This window comes from Lissotriton vulgaris, chromosome 3_1 (genome assembly GCF_964263255.1).
Source record: "Lissotriton vulgaris chromosome 3_1, aLisVul1.2, whole genome shotgun sequence".
Lineage (NCBI taxonomy): Eukaryota > Metazoa > Chordata > Amphibia > Caudata > Salamandridae > Lissotriton > Lissotriton vulgaris.
The window spans coordinates 2,080,131,089-2,080,147,737 of NC_141689.1; positions in this window are offsets into that span (position 1 = coordinate 2,080,131,089).

A 16,649-nucleotide genomic window follows, 5' to 3' on the forward strand; every position below is an offset into this window, starting at 1 on the left:
AGGGGCACATAAAGTGGACACGATGTAAACTCGAAAGGGATTGCCATATGGTCTGACCAGGAAAGAGGAAGGGGGAGGCCTATTTACAGTCTAGAATCGTTGGTAAATACCCCATCCAATGTATGGCCGGCGGAATGGGTAGAACTTCCAACTCTTTGTGAAAGACCGCAAGAGGTCAGCGAGTCTACCAAAGATATGGTGTCTGCCGAGTTGGAGTTTTCCAAATGGAAGTTAAAGTCACCAAGGATGGTGAAATTGGGCTTGTCAATTAATGGTTCCAGTATTTCGAGGAGTTCAGTGCTGAAGGCAGACCTGGGGCCGGGAGGTCTATAGATGAGGATGCCCGCAAAGGACACCATGGGAGAGGGGCTAAGGGAAAAGTGTAAAGCCTGGAAGGAGTTCTGAGGGGAAGGGAGGCACTCAGTACGGCAATTTGTTGAATTTTGTGTAGAATGCCAATTCCCCCCCCCCCTCCCCCCCCTTCGCCCCTCTCTGTCCAATCTCACGAAGGCATAGCCATCGGGGATGGCAATAACCAGTTCGGGTCCAGAGGATTCTGAGCCCCAGGTTTCGGTGACAAAGGCCCACGAAGGCTTCCTCCCCGAAATAAAGTCTCTAAAAGCAATATTGTTTTTAACTAGGGAGCGAGCATTGATGAGAAAGACCACTTCCCTAGGAGGAGGGGAAGGGTATTGTTCCTTTGTCACAGTTGGAGCGCCTAAAGGTGTGAGTAGGGAGGCAGTTTTCGCTTCCCTGAAGCAACAGCACTCAAAACCGTCCCGCAGTCTCTCAGGTGCATACTTATGATGACAAGTCTGCCAGGATGGCTTAAGCGCTTTAAGAGTGCATAGGGAGTAGGTAGGGCTTATTGCGAGAGGAGTGTTTATAACGTCAGCCTCCCTGGCCCCTGGCGCCTCCTTGGTGCTGACGGGCGCAGACGGGCTGGACTCTGGCGTGACTCCGGTGCTGATGCGGCGCATCCGCTGATCGCGTCCGCTGCGAGGAGACATGCCCGTCTCCTTAAGTAGGGAGGACTAGAGCGCTAAAGGTGCTGCCGCCTCGCACCCAAGATGGCCACTGCCGGATTTCGCCACCCGGGTCTCGGTATTCAGCCTCAAGATCGGCAGAGACCGCCCAAAGTGCGGGGAAAGGGATTGAAATAGCCGAGAACTCAGCAGGATAATGGTGAGTGACAGGGAAAGTGAAAATAAGATTTTAAAAAATTTGCCACTTTTAAAAACAGTGCACAGCATGCTAGTAGTCAGCAGTACACACAACACACAGCAGTCTACCTCCCGGCTTCCGCCTCAGGAGGGTACAACCATTAACACCGTCAGACAGCAGAGACTCGCGTCTGCCTCGAGTGTGCTCCTTAAGTAGGGAGGACTAGAAGGCTAAAGGTGCTGCCGCCTCCCACCCAAGATGGCAGCTGACGGATTTCGCCGCCCGGGTCTCGGTATTCAGCCTCAAGATCGGCTGAGACCGCCCAAAGTGCGGGGAAAGGGATCAAAACAGCCGAGAACTCAGCAGGATAATGGTGAGTGACAGGGAAAGTGAAAATAAGATTTTTTTAAATTAGCCCCTTTTAAAAACAGTGCATAGCACGGTAGTAGTCAGCAGTACACACAACACACATCAGTCTACCTCCCGGCTTCCGCCTCAGGAGGGTACAATCATTAACACCGTCAGACAGCAGAGACTCGCGTATGCCTCGAGTGTGCTCCTTAAGTAGGGAGGACTAGAGTGTTAAAGGTGCTGCCGCCTCCCACCCAAGATGGCCGCTGCCGGATTTCGCCACCCGGGTCTTGGTATTCAGCCTCAAGATCGGCTGAGACTGCCCAAAGTGCGGGCAAAGGGATCGAAACAGCCGAGAACTCAGCAGGATAATGGTGAGTGACAGGGAAAGTGAAAATAATATTTAAAAAAATTCGCCGCTTTTAAAAACAGTGCACAGCACGCTAGTAGTCAGCAGTACACACAACACACAGCAGTTTACCTCCCGGCTTCTGCCTCAGGAGGGTACAACCATTAACATCGTCAGACAGCCATCATTCTCATACAGAACACAACCAAATATATCATCCTCAAGATAGACACACATATATATATATATATATATATATGATGTGATCAAGTCCGGGTTCCCCGGACGAAACGCGTCATTCTGCTACCCATTTTGGAATAAAAAGCACTTCTTCACCCTTCGTTGTGGTCTGTAGCTGTTTTTGTGCTGGTATTCGCTGGAATCCCTGTGCTGCAGGACTGTGGACTTCAATATATATATATATATATATATTCACTGAAAAAACCATAGGTTATAGACCATATATAGTTAGGAATTCGCATTTACAAAACCTTATTTTACTCACACAAAACCATTGAAATTCCATATATAGTTAGTTGCACTAACTATATATCGCGCACCCGCAATCCACTGCTGATGATGTCACATATTACATCATTCATGACATGGTCAGTGACATCACTGATGACATCACTGATGACATCTCAAATGACATCACTGATGACATCTCAAATGACATCACTGATGACATCACTGATGACATCTCATTTGACATTACTGATCACATCACTGATGATATCATTCATGTGATAATACGATGAACCTCTTCAGACTCTAATATAACCTTAGATACAATCAGTGTAAACAGACACTCACAGACTGTCACTCATCCATGGAGTTACTCACACACCTAGTCAGTCATGCAAAGAATCAATCACACCTCCATTTCCTCAACTATACAGTTATACAAACTTTACTTATTCAAACATATACTAACACATATTTACTCTCTTATACAATCCCTGATACAAGTTCACAATGATCCATACAGCCACTCACACATTCACTGGCTCTTATGCACAGTTATTTATATATGTCAACTCTCACATGTACTGTGTTTTACATATGTACTTACTTTGACATGTAGCACTGAGATATCCATTGACTCACCAATACACTCATGCACACAGTCAACCGCCCATACAGCTGTTTCCACATGCACTTTTGAAACCATACATCTAGTGAATCAACTGCTCACACATCTATGCACAGAGTCATACACCTCCCAACCACCCACACACACACTCAGTCTCCCATACAAATACTTGGGCAACCAATCAATAACCCATATAGTTACTCATATAGCTACTTATCAACACATGCAACAGTTTACAGAACAACAGACATAATGATGCACAAATTAAGACAGTTTAGTCACTAACCCATGCACTCAGTGAGACACATTTAATCACTCACTCATACAGTCAGTCATGCACCTACTAAATCCTTCATCCAGACACTTATACATCCACTCATTCTTCAATATGTAAGACATATTTTAACTTTACAGAAACATACAGTCACTGGATGTTGTCATCAGTGATGTCATTTGAGATGTCATCAGTGATGTCATCAGTGATGTCACTGACCATGTCATGAATGATGTAATATGTGACATCATCAGCAGTGGATTGCGGGTGCGCGATATATAGTTAGTGCAACTAACTATATATGGAATTTCAATGGTTTTGTGTGAGTAAAATAAGGTTTTGTAAATGCGAATTCCTAACTATATATGGTCTATAACCTATGGTTTTTTCAGTGAATTTTTAAGGTTTTGTAAATGCTAATTCCTAACTATATATGGTTTATAACCTATGGTTTTTTCAGTGAATTTTCAAGGTTTTGTAAATGCTAATTCCTAACTATATATGGTCTATAACCTATGGTTTTTTCAGTGAATATATATATATACATACATATATAAACATATATCATCTGTATATCTATATAAATACAAACATAAATGCATGCATACATATACTTATATGCATACAGATGCATGTTATTTATATGAAAGTTGAAAAAACACTAATAAAAGCAAAGCTAAAAAGCCACCTCATTACAAACAGAATGGCTTTAACATAAACGAGGGCGAGATCTATTGCATTTTCAATGCTTGTTTAATTTGGTTCCATTAAGAAGGCATTCAGATGTGTCACACATTTGCCATAAATTCTGAATGTTAGCACTCTAGTTGCACATTAGATCGCTTTAGTAAAGCTACTGCTCACCAGGGACGTCTGCTGCTGGTATTCAAAGTGCATGTTTCAGTCTGCATGTCAGAATTTTTTTAATGAAATAGAAGAGGATTTGAGAAGTCACTCAAAATGATCCCTAATTTTTCTTTCTGAAGCACTAATCATACTTTCTATGGCAAAATTAACCCCCTCATGTTGTTCCTTTTTAAAGTGAGTGTTTTCAGACTTACCACTTCATTCCAATCAAGATGGCTTCTGGTGTGCCAAACTTTTGTCATAAGTAAGACTGTTAGCGCTCTAGTTGTTCTTTAGAACACTCTGGGACATTCTGTCATTGGGCTATACTTGAGGTACATCTGGGTGATATTTGGGCTACATTTAGGCTCTTTTGTCTCTGGTGGCCATCTTGGGAGACTGTATATCAGAATTTTTTTAATGAAATTGAAGAGGGTTTGAGAAGTCACTCAAAATGTGCCCTAATTTTTCTTTCTGCAGCACTAATCATAATTCATATGGCAAAATATACCCCCTCATTGTGTTCCTTTTTAAATTAAATGTTTTAAGAGTTACCACTTTATTCCAATCAAGATGGCTTCAGGTGTGCCATACCTTTGTAATAAGTAGGACTGGTAGCGCTCTAGTTGTTCTTTAGAACACTCTGGGACATTCTGTCATTGGGCTATACTTGGGCTACATCTGGGTGATATTTGGGCTACATTTGGGCTCTTTTGTCTCTGGTGGCCATTTTGGGAGACTGCATGTCAGAATTTTTTAATGAAATAGAAGAGGATTTGAAAAGTCACTCAAAATGTACCCTAATTTTTCTTTCTGCAGCACTAATAATACCTTCTATTGCATAATATACCCCCTCATTTTGTTCCTTTTTAAATTAAATGTTTTAAGAGTTACCACTTTATTCCCATCACGATGGCTCCAGGTGTGCTATACCTTTGTAATACGTAGGACTGTTAGCGCTCTAGTTGTTCTTTGGAACACTTTAGGAGGCTGCAGTAGAGCACAAAGGAATCAACTGACAGTCTCTGTCCTTGTTGGATGTACATGTTTTACTGAGAATGTCAGACTTCATTTTCACATGACTGAGAAAGATAATGTGAATTTACAGAAAATATGCTTTCAGTTTAGCTTATAGATCCCCTTCCAAACCACTGTGGGAAAATCATGAGATATTAGTTTTCTTTCAAACAATATTCATGATATCACAGCAGAAGTTTTTTTCACATGGTAAAATCACCTTAGAACCCACCACAATTCCTAAAACGAGTATGGTACCATCAACAAATGATTTATAATGTAACTAAAGTCCTAAAACCCTCTATTAACTACAATGCTTTTTAATGAGGTGCTATCATGTATATTGGTCCCAAGATGGCTGCCAACACTTCTTGGATGAAGTGCTGACAGCCAATCAGATCAGATGTGTGGTTAGGCTCCGCCCAGATATATATCTTTTTTTGAACCTAAATTACTCAAAATCCACTGGAGCACATATATTGAGACCTAGCAAAGGCACATCGGGCTAACAGTCCCTACAATTTTGCCAAGTTTCGTGCAAATCCATTCAGCCGTTCGAGCTAAAAGTGAGGCCAACCGCCCTATGGAAATTAACATGGGAAAAACGCGTTTTGGGACCCCTATTCTTTCTCGGCCCCCCCTTGATGAAACCCCCCCAAATTGTCAGGGGCTGCTCAGAAACAAAATGTTCCATTTTCCTGAAAATTTCAGCCAATTCCGTCCACAAACGCCAAAGTTATTAGACATAGAATTTTCAAAAATCCCATAGAGAAAAAATCCTAACTATATATACCTACTGGCGACCGCCAGTAGGTAATATATATATATATATTTATATATATATATATATATATATATATATATATATATATCACCTCGGTTCCCCTGGGCTCACGTAGTCACCACAGAAGTCACGGCACCACAGCAGCTAAGTTCAAGTTTCTTTATTATTACACAAACACCATGTGCATTAGCAACAGGACAGCCTACGCGTTTCGACTATACTTAGTCTTCAACTGGACTATATATATATATATATATATATATATATATATATATATATATATATATATATAAAGGAGTCCCAGCCTGTCGGTGAGTGACAGGCAGCAGCAGGGTGCAGACCTCGCAGCGCCACAACAGACAGCCAGAAGTAGAGCTCTCCAATAATCCAGACTCAAGTGAGTAGCAGGTTCGAAACGTTTATTTTAAGGTAACGCGTTTCACTCCACTAGGGAGCTTGATCACATATATATATATGTATGTATATATATATATATATATATATATATATATGTATATATATATATATATATATATATATATATATATATATATATATATTCACAGAAAAAACCATAGGTTATAGTGGATATATAGTTAGGAATTTGCATTTACAAAACCTTGAAAATTCAATGAAAAAACCATTGGTTTTAGGCCATATATAGTTAGGGATTTGCATTTACAAAACCTTATTTTACTCGCATAAAACCATTGAAATTCCATATATAGTTATAAGCGCTAACTATATATCGCGCACCCGCAATCCACTGCTGATGATGTCACATATTACATCATTCATGACATGGTTAGTGACATCACTGATGACATCACTGATGACATCTCAAATGACATCACTGATGACAACATCCAGTGACTGTATGTTTCTGTAAAGTTAAAATATGTCTTACATATTGAAGAATGAGTGGATGTATAAGTGTCTGGATGAAGGATTTAGTAGGTGCATGACTGACTGTATGAGTGAGTGATTAAATGTGTCTCACTGAGTGCATGGGTTAGTGACTAAACTGTTTTAATTTGTGCATCATTATATCTGTTGTTCTACAAACTGCTGCATATGTTGATCAGTAGCTATATGAGTAACTGTATGGGTTATTCATTGGTTGTCCAAGTATTTGTATGGGAAACTGAGTGTGTGTGTATGGGTGGCTGGGAGGTGTGTGACTCTGTACATAGATGTGTGAGTAGTTGATTCACTATATGTATGGATTCAAAAGTGTATGTGGAAACAGCTGTATGGGCGGTTGACTGTGCATGAGTGTATTAGTGAGTGAATGGATATCTCAGTGCTACATGTCAAATTAAGTACATATGTAAAACACAGTACATGTGAGAGTTGACATCTATAAATAACTGTGCATAAGAGCCAGTGAATGTGTGAGTGGCTGTATGGATCATTGTGAACATGTATCAGAGATTGTATAAGAGAGTAAAGTAAATATGTGTTAGTATATGTTTGAATAAGTAAGGTGTGTATAACTGTATAGTTGAGAAAATGGAGGTGTGATTGATTTTTGGCATAACTGACTAGGTGTGTGAGTAACTCCATGGATGAGTGACAGTCTGTGACTGTCTGTTTACACTGATTGTATCTAAGGTTATATTAGAGTCTGAAGAGGTTCATGGTATTATCACATGAATGATATCATCAGTGATGTTATCAGTCATGTCAAATGAGATGTTTTCAGTGATGTCATCAGTGATGTCATTTGAGATGTCATCAGTGATGTCATCAGTGATGTCACTAACCATGTCATGAATTATGTAATATGTGACATCATCAGCAGTGGATTGCGGGTGCGCGATATATAGTTAGCGCTTATAACTATATATGGAATTTTAATGGTTTTATGCGAGTAAAATAAGGTTTTGTAAATGCAAATCCCTAACTATATATGGCCTAAAACCAATGGTTTTTTCATTGAATTTTCAAGGTTTTGTAAATGCAAATTCCTAACTATATATCCACTATAACATATGGTTTTTTCTGTGAATTTCATTGGTTTTCTAATAGCAAATATGAAAAGCTTTAAAATGTCAAGTACGTGATAGATAAAAACATTTTCGTATTTATGCACGCTGATGTGCTTTGAACGCTGCCCCCCCCTCCCCTCTTTTCTCTTAGTAGTACTCTCTCTTTGCAGATAGTGAACGGTAGTTAACGCAGGCCTTTGCCCCCGTTGTAATCCGTCGTGCCTGCTTGTCTCTCCATTTGATTGATTGTTATCCAAGCATTTACTGTTTTAGAATTGGTTCTCTTTGGATCATTCTCTATTTACAAACAAGCACAAAGTCGCAATACTCTGTTTAGTCTTTGCAGATAGTGAAAAATCGTGTAAAAAACTAAAAGTAATCGAGCAAAATCAGTAGGCCACTAATTGGAGCTCTTTTTGACCTCGCTAAAATAGAAATATTAGGAACAACTCTTCATGAGAAATACGAAAATAGTGAGATGAACTGAGCTCCACACCATGAGGGCTGCAAGACAGCTCGACTCCGTCACCCACCCCGCCCAAAATAACGACAAACCCTATGCAAATATTAAAAACATAGGCAACACACCAGCAAAGAAACAGGGTAAAACATTTTATTAAATAACTATTTACATAACTATTTTATACTTTTTATTGCCCGATCCGGCTAGCTCAATCGATCGAGCATGAAACTCATGCACTCTGATAGCAAGCGTTGCTACTGATGCTATGCAGACCAAAACTGGTTTTCAGTTTGTACATTTTTCTAGATTTTTCAATCCAAGGTTGGTTGACTTTGTAGAACGATGGCTTCAGATTTTCAACATACGGTGTGGTGGCGCGGACTGGGAGGGGGCGCTTCGCTCCTGCCCCCTCCCCAAGTAAGATTTTCATACGTGAAAGTACGTTAATGGTTTTGGTCCCTGAGTTGCTTCAATGTCACTGCCATTCTCAAATGGCATAAGTTCTGGATGTTGGGTGCCATAGTTAAGAGTTCTGAGCAGTGCTTGTAACACTGTCTGAAGCTTATTTCCACCTACTGCAGCTTCACTATTCTCAAAGTAAGTGAGTGTCGTTTGTGGACCTGACTGCATTAGAAAACAATGTGATATGTTACCTTCCTAAACAGCTTGACGGAGGCCCCTGAGGGGCGGTGTGATGGCCATGGACTCGGAGAAGACGCTTGGCTCCGACACCCTCCCCAAGTCTTATAGCACTGGTGTAGCCTGAGATCGCCCCCGACATAGGCGGCCGGCTCCTGGGGTCCGGCGGAACTTTTTGCCTTTTGATGACTCTTCAATTCTGGACCTTGTCCCACAATCCGTTTGACCTGAAGACACGCTGTAGTGGGGCGCCCCTTTACCGTTTCAGTTGCCATTCCGCCCGCTTTTGCTACACTGTGCCTCTTCCGCCATTCAGCTGTTTACCGCCCGCTCTTGCGACTACAGCGTCTCGCTCATCATGTAGTTGAGTTGCTCCCGCTCTTGCGGTGCAGCGATAGGCGGCTGCCACAGGACTCTCAAAATGGCGGCCGGCTCTTCGGTTTTGGGCCTGGTCCACTAAAATGGCCCTGGGACACCTTTGAACTCGGACGCTTCCCTGATAGGGCTTGGGTCCCATTCTCGAAAGCGTCCCCTCAGCCGTGAAGATTCTACAAAAGTCTTGGGGGCCTCCGACTCCCGCAGGCTTCTGGTGGGGAGCGGCTGCCATGATTGCTCGTGGAATGGCCACGACGGAGCTACGAGATGGTAGTGCTCTCATGCTGACGCCAGCTTTAGTCTGAAACATCCAGAAACACTGTAGACTACCAATTCGATCAGTTCCGGTAGCGCCCCAACATGACCCGGAAGAGAAGAACTTGCCCTCCCCTCTTTGCCTGTCCCCTCTGTTGTCATTTAACAGAACTTTTTGGACTGCTGAAAGGGGTTGTGTTCCGAACGCTGGTTGGTGGAGACATTTTGACTATATTCTTGACCTACGTTGTCGCGTAATGCGTTATATGACACGCCGCGTTAGCGCACCCGGAAGTGATCCGAGGCGCGGCGCGCAGCGCGTAACGTAAGCATAACAGGTCATGTGACTTGTTAATAAAACTTTTCATTGGTTCATTTTGCTTTTGTTATTTTAATGATGAAAAGCTTGGTCATATGACCTAAAAATTACGCTTTTTATTGTTTTCAAACATTATTTTTTTTAAAACATATATGTTATAATATTCCAGGCTAATGTACTTTCCCGGAAAATTTACAACTGTCCTGCAAGTAAAATATATTCCTTTTTCGAGAAAAAGGGCGTTTCTTCCTTCCATGACGGAGCCGTTGAGTAAAAGAGATTCGGCCTGCTGTCTTAGTCGCCGATACGCCTGATTATCAGATTCTTATCGATCACTTTATGTTGCAGAAATGAAAAACACAACTGCCCTTGACCATTTATCTTTACTGCGTTCCTACATATTATACCTTTTATCCGTCATGTAATTGGACTGCTTTATTTCACTTGCCTTTTACTGATTCGAAAACAGTGACTAAAAGTAAAAACTTTACCAATGTAAATACTACTACCGTGTTTTGTTTTAAAAACCTTTATTGTGAAAATGTCAGTATACAAATACGGGCCTATAACCACGTGGGCCGGCCACGGAGCAAACTGAAATCGTATATGATGAGGAGACATTTACACTGTAGAGGAACGTAACGAGCGGGCCATTAGGTTGCAAGAACAAAGGTGTCTAACAGTTGCGGAATCGGTGGACGTACATTTTGTAATTAAAATACGACAGGGCCACTTACAATAACATTTTCTAGATATACATTTGCGGGCAAGGAGTTATGAGTCCCATTAATACCGGCGCCATTTTGTGCGAGGCCGGGCAGGTCCAAGATATAGTCAAAATGTCTCCACCAACCATCGGCCAGACCAGAACCCCTTTCGGCCCTTTATGCTACAAGATGGTGTCTTCCATTCAGAAAATATTGTTGGCAGCATTTTGAAAGGAAACAGAAACAGCTGTTCTCCTAGTGAGTTTCACATTGTTATATTTAGGAAGAATGTTGAAGAGTAGTATGTGGAAAATCTGAAGCCATTTTTCTACAAACTCTCAATCAGACTTGGATAGAAAAAAAAATCCTGAAGAATGTACAAACTGAAAACCAATTTTTGTCTGTATAGCATCAACAGCAACGCTTGAGTCAGCTTTGTGTCAAGCCGATATTTTCATTCAATCAATAGCGTCCCCCTGCACACATTCAGGTACCTGGTCGTGTCTTCAGATGAAACGGATTGTAGGAAAAGAAGCAGAAAGGAAAAGGAAAAAAGTTCCGCCGGACCTCGGGAGCCGGCCGCCTATGTCATGTGCGACCTTTGGCCACACCAGGGCAATAGTGAAGCTGCAGCAGGTGCAAATAAGCTTCAGACAGTCTTACAAGCACTGCTCAGAAATCTCAACTGAGGCACTCAACATCCAGGACTTGCCATTCGGATCTTGGCGCCTTGTGCTGGTTCCGACCTATTCACACATCGGTCCACTACTGGCATCACCTCATAAGCCAACGGGGCACCCCACGCCGACTTTCGGCGCAGCATTGTAGGATGGCCACACCAGTGCGGCAACTTGCTGGACACAACCTCGGTGCCATCCGGATCTCGGCGCGTTCGACTCACTGTACCGCAAGAGTGACCGCAACTCAGCTGGACACGCCGTCTTTCGGCGCAGCATTGTAGGATGGCCACACCAGTGCGGCAATTTGCTGGACACCACCTCGGTGCCATCCGGATCTCAGCGCGTTCGAGTCACTGTACCGCAAGAGTGACCGCAACTCAGCTGGACACGCCGTCTTTCGGCGCAGCATTGTAGGATGGCCACACCAGTGCGGCAATTTGCTGGACACCACCTCGGTGCCATCCGGATCTCGACGCGTTCGAGTCACTGTACCGCAAGAGTGACCGCAACTCAGCTGGACACGCCGTCTTTCGGCGCAGCATTGTAGGATAGCCACACCAGTGCAGCAACTTGCTGGACACTAACTCGGTGCCATCCGGATCTCGGCGCGTTGTGCTGCCTTCGGCCTATTCGCACATCGGTCCGCTACTGACGCCGCCTCACGTGCCAACGGATTTTCTACGCTTTTTGTAGCCCTATGCCGCATAACAGGTCATGTGACTTGTTTATAAAACTTTTCATTGGATCATTTTACTTTTGGTTTCCTAAAGATGGAAGGCTTGGTCATATGACCTAAAAATAACACTTTTCATTGGTTTAGAACATTTTTTTTTCCCAAACGATGAAAGCCCCACCTTGTTTCTGGATCATTCAGACTGAAGCTGGCGTCAGCATGAGAGCACCACCATCTCGTGGCTCCGTCGTGGTCATTCCGCGAGCAATCATGGCAGCCGCTCCCCACCGGAAGCCTGCGGGAGTCGGAGGCCCCCAAGACTTTTGTAGAATCTTCACGGCTGAGGGGACGCTTTTCGAGAATGGAGCCCAAGCCCTAGCAGGCAAGCGTCCGAGTTCCAAGGTGTCCCAGGGCCATTTCAGTGGACCAGGCCCAAAACCGAAGAGCCGTCCGCCATTTTAAGAGTCATGTGGCAGGCGCCTATCGCTGCACTGCAAGAGTGGGAGCAACTCAACAACATGGTGAGCGAGACCCTGTAGCCGCAAGAGCGGGCGCAACTCAGCTGGATGGCCGCCACCTGGGGAGGCCCGTTCACGCCGCCTCCCCCACGCCCCCCCCCCCCCGGGCCGCCGCACGCAAATTTTCGGAGCAGCATTGTAGGATACCAAAACCAGTGCGGCAGTTTACTGGACATCACCTGGGTGCCATCAACATCTCAGCGCGTTCTGCTGCCTTGGGACTATTCGCACAACAGACCGCTACTGACGAGGCCTCCCCCCGCCCCACCCGGGACGCCCCACGCCAATTTTCGGAGCAGCATTGTAGGATCCCAAAACCAGTGCGGCACCCAGGCGACATCACCTGGGTGCCGTCCAGAACTCTGCACGTTGTGCTGCCTTGGGACTATTCGCACAAAAGACAGCTTCTGACCATAGTTGCTTTTTTGGGTGAAAAATGTTTAAATGTTTTTACAGTTTTTGTTCCGTTCATTATAGTTAAATGTTAATAAAGTTTTAAAATCTAACTTTGTTGGAGTGCTATATATGTTTAAAAAATCGGGTGAATGGGGCCTTGAATCGGGTTATTGTCATGTGTGGGCTTTGCAAGTGTACTGCTACAAGATCGAACATTTCAAACTCAAATGCACGTTCTTTTTCTTACCTTTCCGAAGCATGGAGCGCAATAGCAGGCAGAGAAAGGGTGATGCACGTGTTGAACACTGCCTGGCCTGGCAAGTTGCTGGCAGTGCCCCCCCCCGCCCGCTCCTGAAAGAGGGCACACACACACCGCCGCCCCGAGTACTTCACAAATCTTTAAAAGACCATGCGCTTGTTCATGAGGCTTAAATGGTTTATCACCCCTTCTAGAACCCCTGCATCGACCCTCTGACGTTTCCTGGAAGAATTAGCACGTAACACAATACCAAGCCCTGTCAGCTGAAACCCCCGAGAAATCATGGAGCATATTATCAAGGGGGTTTATTTCCGCTTTTTGGGCTTTAAAAGCCAAAAAAAAAAGAGATAAAATTATTTCCCTATTACCAAGCTGTCGCTAACACCAGTTAGTGACAGCTAAAAGAGATAGCGACCATCTTGGGCCCCGCTTTGCATATCAGTGATATTTATCACTAATGACATGCAAAGTGGGCGTGCCAAGATTTTAGCGACTGGAAACAGTCCCTAACCATCGCTATCTCCTATTACCAACTTTTGGAGATATTCGCGCTAAGCGCGAATATCTCCAAAACCTAACACCTGCCCTAAGCAGTTTTAGCCATGTTATCCAATGGGAAGTGGATAACATGGCTAAGAGCATTTGCTGGATAATGCATGAATATCGCTGACTTTTCAACGATATTCATGCATTGCGGCCGTTTTTTATCGCATTTGCGATAAACCTTGCTAATAGCAAGGTTTATGTGCGATAAAATTCGCCGATGTGCGGCGATAATTTTTGTCTCTAAACAAGTTAGAGACAAACATTATCGCTAGTTGTTGGTAATATGCCCCCGGGTTTTTGCTTGCAGGAATCGGGAGGCGGGAGACTAGCACTGAAATCAGTAGTCTCACGCCTGAATCGGGAGGGTTGGCATGTCTGGATACTCTACAGCTGGGGCCATAAACTACATCCGCAGGGCTAGGTGATAGCGTAGGTCCGGCCTGGACAATCGGACACAGAGGAAGAGGAGTGTCAGAGGGTGCGGTAGTGAATAGGGTGTAAGGGAGGTGTCGGGCGGGCACAGGGTGTGATTCTCAGAGAAGAGCAGCGCAGATGGGGGGAAGTATATGGCCCATGCATGAGAGAAAGAGCGGGGGTGACCAGTGCGTGGGGGAGATGCTTGCGAGGGTGGGGAGCCATGCTGAGGATCGGCGGCGTGCAGAGAGTGGCCCTGGTCAAGGCATCTAAAATGGCTGCCGTGCACGACAAAATTGTGGCATTGGACAAAAACGCAAGATGGCGCAGACAATGTTTATCAATAAGGATTCATTTATAACAAAATATTTACTCGCAGTGACAAAATGGTGGTCAACACTTCCTGATTTCCATCGAATCGAACATTAACAAACGTCACGCAGCAAAAAAAAAAAAAAAAAAGCTCACGCACAGAGCAGTTTTTAGCCATGTTATCCAATGGAAGGTGGATAACATGGCTAAGAGCATTTGCTGGATAATGCATGAATAACGCTGACTTTTCAGCGATATTCATGCATTGTGGCCGATGTGCGGCGATAATTTTTGTCTCTAAACAATTAAAACGAAGCACAAAATGGCGAATTCCCGTTTCGCTACCAGTTTGCGGCCCAGTTCGCGGCCCGTGAAGCGCTTCTACCGTGAAAAATCATTTTTTTTTTATTTTCCCCACGGGACCCTTTAATAACCCCAACAAATTCCTAGGGGGTCAAGAGGGGTATACCTTGCCCCCTTTCAATAAATTCCCCCTTCGTTTTTCACCTCTTCTTCTCTCTCGATCCTACCGAGAGATAAGATGGCGGCCGCTCCGGACTGTTTAGAATGTTGACAGACACCGGAGAGCCAATCAGCTTTCTGCGCGCAAAGTTCCGTTTCGCGAAAAGTAAGCGGACCGGATCGCTGCCCGGAGCGCTGTTACAGATATATATCTTGTTTTGAACGTTAATTTCTCAAAAACTACTGGAGCACATATATTGAGACCTAGCAAAGGCACATCAGGCTAACAGTCCCTACAATTTTGCCAAGTTTCGTGCAAATCCATTCAGCCGTTCGAGCTAAAAGTGAGTCCAACCGCCCTATGGAAAAATGAATGGGAAAAACGCGTTTTGGGACCCCCCTTTTTTCTCGGCCCCCCCTTGACGAAACCCCACCAAATTTTCAGGGGCTGCTCAGAAACAAAATGTGCCATTTTCCTGAAAATTTCAGCCGATTCCGTCCACAAACGCCAAAGTTATTAGACATAGAATTTTCAAAAATCCCATAGGGAAAAAATCCTAACTATATATACCTACTGGCGATAGCCAGTAGGTAATATATATATATATATATATATATATATATATATATATATATATATATATATATATATATATATATATATTCACTGAAAAAACCATAGGTTTCACACCAGTTATAGTAGTTATAGTTAGGTGGAAATTTTACTCGCATAAAACCATTGAAATTCCCACGTTATAGTTAGTTGGACTCACCATAACTTGCGCGTGCAATGCACTGCTGATGACGTCACATATTACTTCACTCATGACATGGTCAGTAACATCACTCATGACATCACTGATGACATCTCAAATGACATCACTTGTGACAAAGTGGCAGACCTCCTATCAGCATAAAATAACCTTTGACACACACATTCAAAAATAGAAACTAAAATTTTCTTAAAAAAGGAGAAACCAATACCAATTACAACAACTTATTAGGTAATTCCAACATCTACATACACATCCACTCATTCACCAACAGTTCTATGTAGTCACTCATGCATGTACTTACTCATCATATGTACTCATACACCTATACATCTTGTTACACACTAATACTCATCCATATAGTTACTCACACACAAATTCACACATGCAAATAAACTATCAAAAAACCATTTACTTGATTATACTGCTATATGCACACCACTACACATACTTGTACAGAAAACGGAAACATATTTACTCTCTTAAACAATCAATCATAAAAACACATACTCACTAACCCACCCATACACACAATCATCCACCCATACAGTCTTGCACACATGCTGTCTCCAAAATACATACAAATAGTGAGTCACTCATTCATGCATCTGTGCTCTAAGTAATATCCCCCACCGAACCATACAGACACTGATACTGATACTCAAAAAAACAACTAATAACCCATATACACACTCATACAACCCATGCAGCCACTTATACACAAAGTGAGACACAGATACAGATATTTAAATATTTAAACATTACTCGCTAATATATGTATTCACTAAGATACATTTAATAAGTCAGTTAACCAATCAATTTTACACAAAAAAAACATCCATTTAGACATTTATTTACCCATTTATTCTTCCATCAACCTTTAGATATACATATATAAAAAATATTTATTTTTCAGAAAGATACACATTCACTGGATGATGTCATCAGTGATGTCATTTGAGATGTCATCAGTGATGTCATGAGTG